The sequence below is a fragment of the Cibotium barometz genome, chromosome 14, assembly GCF_041138505.1.
Source record: "Cibotium barometz isolate CiBa-2024 chromosome 14, ASM4113850v1, whole genome shotgun sequence".
In the NCBI taxonomy this organism is placed as follows: Eukaryota; Viridiplantae; Streptophyta; class Polypodiopsida; order Cyatheales; family Cibotiaceae; genus Cibotium; species Cibotium barometz.
Window position 1 is genome coordinate 28290294 of NC_141059.1, and position 5743 is coordinate 28296036.

The following is a 5743-nucleotide window of genomic DNA, read 5'->3' on the forward strand; positions in this document are numbered from 1 at the left end:
ATGACATGAGTGATCACGTAGTGAATGAGGGCATGTCAGGTCACACAAGTGGAAGTGCACAAGTTTCTTTGGAGCACATTCCTTTGGATATGCTAAAGGTTACTATCACCGAAGCTATGAAGGATGCACAAAGGGATATTTGCTTCCAAAACAGTGAGCTTTTGAGGCAAAAAAGTGAGCATATGTCGGCAAAGCAATGTTCTCATGGAGCAAATGTTCAATGCCATGAATGAGGGCTTCAAGAAGCTTGGTGATGGGATAAATGAAGTGTAAAGGTGTGTGAAAAAGATTGACACTTCTCTTGATAAGACAAGAGACTGGTCACAACCACAAAGGTCATTTCCAAATCCATCATCTTATGGGCTTAGTCGGCATGGAAATGTTGTATTTGAGGTGGGAACTTCCAATGGGAACACTCAAAATATGAAGACAGCACTTCAAAAGAACCCAAAAGATGTATTTGAGGTGGGAACTTCCAATGGGAACACTCAAAATATGAAGACAGCACTTCAAAAGAACCCAAAAGATGTTTCTCATGTTGAATCACCATTGTCAAAGCCTTATGGAAAGGAAGAAAAGGATAGGCAAGATTTGATGGAGTCAAAACAAAGGGAAGTAGCCATAATTTCCAATGATGATGACAAAGATAGGTATGCATGGTTGTATGATGACATCATACACTCCAAGTTACCATAGTCCTTGACAAAGGGTGAATTTGTGGATTGTATGACTGTTGGAATTAGGGTTGCAGGAAAGCACACAAAGCTTGGAGAAGAAGGAGCAAGAATGCACACAACACAACGTATTAGATTGTGTCAATGTACAAAAGATTAGTTAGCCCTAGAAGGATGGGCGTATATACAAGCCGGGGGAAAAAACCTCCTAAAGAGGGAAAAAGTGCCCCGGCAGTCCTAAGTGTGTTCACACACATCACTGCCTATATATATATGGCAACAAATCCCCCCTGGGAATGATGGTGTGAACGAGAGCTGGCACTCATGTATAGGGGAGTGCCATGCCCGAAGTAGATCAGTCCACAAAGGGGAGCAAGCCCAAAGCTTTGCGGAAAGCTTCGAACTTCTCACGAGGAAGCGCCTTTGTGAAAAGATCGGCGAGGTTGTCCTGTGTTGGCACATAGGCCAAGCTGATCTCTCCTGCGGGCTGAGAGTCTCTCCCTGACATAGTGATAATGCACCTCAATGTGCTTTGTGCGAGCATGAAAAACTGGGATTCTCGCAACTGCAAATGCGCTCTGACTGTCAGCAGTGAAGATAGAGGTGGCAGACTCCTGTCCAACACCCAAGTCAGCCATAAGCCGTCTGAGCCACACACACTCAACCGTAGCTGTGAAAGCTGTCCTGTACTCAGCTTCACAACTAGAAGTGGCCACAGTAGGTTGCTTCTTGCTCAACCAAGATATGCATGAGCTACCGAGCATGAAACAAAAACCACTTGTGGACACTCTTGTGTCATAGCAACCAGCCCAATCTGAGTCCGAAAAAGCATGTAAATCTGGCGGCAACGATTCCCCCTTGGGATAAAACAACCCAAGATGTATGGTGCCACTCAAGTAGCGAAAGATGCGTTTAACTGCCTTCCAATGCTGAGACCCTGGGCTATGCATAAACCTGCTCACCTGTGAGACTGCAAACTGAATGTCCGGCCTCGTAATGCATACATAAATGAGGCAACCAACAGCTGTCTGATAGAGTGTGACATCAAAGTGATCTCCAGCATCATGAAGACTCAACTTCAAACCTGTCTCCATTGGAGTAGCAATAGGCTTGCAGTCTTCAAAGCCAAATCTCCGCAACAATGTCTCAATATACTTTGTCTGACACAAAGCAATACCTCCATCACACTGCTTAAATTGTATCCCCAAATAATGATGCAAATGCCCCAAATCTGACATCTCAAAAGAGGCATTCAAATCAGCCTTAAAATTAGCAATATGACTTTCATTTGGTCCTGTGAGCAGCATGTCATCGACACATAGAGAGCAATGATGCAAATAATGATGCAAATGCCCCAAATCTGACATCTCAAAAGAGGCATTCAAATCAGCTTTAAAATTAGCAATATGACTTTCATTTGGTCCTGTGAGCAGCATGTCATCGACACATAGAGAGCAATGATTAGATGTACATCATCCACACATTTAACATATAAAGTGCTTTCTGTTGGACTATTCTGAAAACCATGTGCAGTCAAATATGCATGTACCTTTTCATACCAAGCTCGTGGAGCTTGCTTTAAACCATATAAAGCCTTTTTCAACCTGCACACTTTGTTTTCCTGCCCTCTTTGAACAAAACCACGAGGTTGCGATACATACACCTCCTCATGCAAATCTCCATTCAAGAACGCAGTCTTTATGTCCAACTGATGTACATTCCAACCATTATGAGCTGCCAATGCACAAATGCTATGAATGGTAGTCATACGACAAGTAGGAGCAAAGGTCTCATCAAAATCAATGCCCTTTTCTTGAGCATAACCCTTTGCAACAAGTCTAGCCTTATAGCGATCAACACTGCCATCTGGCTTTCGTTTCAACTTAAAAACCCACTTACATCCAATGGCCTTTTTACCAATAGGCAAATCACACAAAGACCATGTACCATTCTGGATTATAGCATCATATTCACTTTGCATTGCAGCCAACCAATTTTCTAATTTTTGTGCCTCATCAAATGAAAGAGGTTCTTCCTCTTCACACATACTAGACATAGCCAAAGCATAACAATCTGATGCATAAGAGGCATGCTGAAAACCTGAACGAGTACGACTAGATATAGGTGCATCAATTTTACTATCACGCAAGGTTTGCACCAGCCATTTAGGCATACCTCTAGCCTGCTCATTTTTAGCCCTATCCTCAAAAATTACATCCTGTAAATCTGCATAAGAAATAGGCTGATCTATGATGTCATTTGAAATCTGCATAGGCTGAATATTTGCCTCATTAGGACTTACATTTGAATTCCCACCTGTAAACAGAGGCAACAATGTATCAAATACATCCCGTGAGCTCACACCTGTCTCTTTGGTACATGATAACAAAGGCTGCACAGCATCTTCCACAAAAACAACATCTCGACTAATCAAGATACGCTTTGACTGCGGATGATACAATCTGTAACCCTTGCTCTCAGCACTGTAACCAACAAAAATGCATTTGACAGCCTTATCATCCAATTTTCTGCGTTGTTGCACAGGCACTAAAGCATAGGCCAAGCAACCAAAGACACGTAAGTGACCAATAGAAGGCTTCCTGCCATGCCAAGCTTCGTATGGAGTAATAGACTGCAAGGCCTTAGTGGGACACCTGTTGAGTACATATGCAGCACACATGACAGCCTCAAGCCAAAACGCATGTGGCAAAGCTTGGCTCTTGACCATACATCGTGCCATCTCCATAAGTGACTTGTTTTTCCTCTCAGCAACACCATTTTGCTGAGGGGTATACGGCACTGTACATTGGTGTTTTATCCCACGACTAGCCAGAAATGCATCAAACTCTTTAGACAAGTACTCCCCCCCTCGATCAGAACGGAGGGTGCCCACAATACAATTGGATACATTTTCAACCATAAGAAAAAACTGTTTGAAGCACAAAAACACTTTGGACTTTGCCTTCAGTGGATATACCCATGCATGCCTCGAGTAATCATCAATGAAAGTCACGAAGTACAAGTGTTTACCAAATGACGGAGTTTGCATAGGCCCACATACATCACTATGTACAAGTTACAATTTGCGAGTGGCCCGCACAGAACCATCCTTTGGAAATGTAGAACGCTGCATTTTGTCCAAAATACAGCCTTCACAAATATGTTTCAATGGTGCCTCAAGAGGGGGCAATGAAGCAACCATATCAAATTTCTGCAAACGCAGCAAACTAGCAAAGTTCAGATGACCAAAATGAGCATGCCATAGTTTTGTATCTGAAACTGCCTTTTCATCAGAAACTGCATTGGCTGAATCTTCCACACACTTGTCATAAGAATTGAGCCTATACAGCCCACGAAACAAGGTGCCAGATGCAATAATCGTATCACCAGAAGTCAAATCATGAACAGTACATCTGTCATCCACAAATTTGACTACAAATCCAAGTCTAGCAAGCGCAGAGACAGACAATAGATTCTTCTTTATCCCTGGCACATACAAAGCATCTGAAAGTATGAAAGCGCTGCCATTTACAGCAGTAAGCATAATTTTACCAATGCCCTTCACTGGGTAAGAAGCATTATTGGCACATGTGACAGTATTCCCATTAGAGACAGCCTCAAGACAAGTGAACATATCACGATGCGAGGTAATGTGCTTTGTAGCACCACTGTCAAAATACCATACATTAGAGTCAACAGAAACTGCCAAACATGCATCATGTACAGATGGGTCATACTGGCAATACATGCTAAACGCCCATTCTGTATCCTGCACAACATTTGCAGAATCTGCATTTGTAGAAGCATCCGCTATTGTGGCTGCATTTGACTCTTTCTTCTTTGCCTCTTTAGCCTTTAGCTTAGGGCAATTCTTAATGACATGATCATTTGCCTTATAATAGTTGCACTTGGTCTTTTTCTTGCCTTTATCAAGAGCCTTCTCAGACTTATTGTTGCTACCTAAGGAAGGAGAAGAAGTTGCAGACCTACTAATAGGAGAAGAAACAGTGGAAGGGGCTGCCTTACCACTTCTTCTCTGCTGCTGGGGTAGCAATAAATGCTTGATCAACTGCACGCTGCCTGGCCCTGTTTTGCCTGGACTGCGCTTCTTGCAAGAGCTTGTTGACTAAAGTATCATACTTGACAGCATCAGGTCTGTCCTCAGTAAGAAGTCTCCACGTGGAAGCAAAAGTCTGATATGTCTCAGGTAAAGCATCAAGAACAGTCTGCACAAGAGAATGATCACGAATAATCTCACCTGCAGAAATCAACTGTTCTTTGAGATCTTTAATCTCAGCAAGAAAAACATTCATGTCATCATCTTCTTGCATAATCTTCAATTCTAGCTCTTTACGCAGGTAAGCGATTTTTGCCTCGTTACGACCTACATACAAACCAGCTAGAATATCCCAAGCCTGCAGAGATTTTTGCCTCGTTACGACCTACATACAAACCAGCTAGAATATCCCAAGCCTGTTTTGCTGTTTTAGCTGAACGAATATGTGGAGTGATGTTACGTTTGACAGAAAGTGCAATCAAGGCATGAGCCTGCGCATCTTTACCATCCCAACGAGCTTGTTCAGCAGTGGGTAAAACAGCAGCAATAGTAGAGCTGCTAGAACCTGCAACATCCTCAACAGATCCTACATCCACAGAACCTGGACGCACATCCATACCCTGCACAATGTTCCACACTCCTTTTGCAACCAAAACATGCTGCATCATGTATGCCCAAAGTGGGTAGTTGCTGTCTCCATCCAATTTGTCATCAGCAGATAACATGCGAAATACATCATTGCTGTTATCAGCCATGGCCACTGACTGAAACTGATGCAAAAGCTACCTGTAATGAAGCAAAGACTGAACAGAAAACAACTCGTGCTATGTAGCACGGTCCACAATAGAGTACGTATGTCTGTTTTGCAAAAAATTGCACTGTCAAAATTTCTGTAGAAAATGACAAAAACACCTGTGCAGAACTTGAAATGCAAAAACGGAGCCCGAAACGACCTCAGATGCGATTTCTGAGAACACAAAGCCCTACGGGTCTATTTGCAGAGTATAGGAAC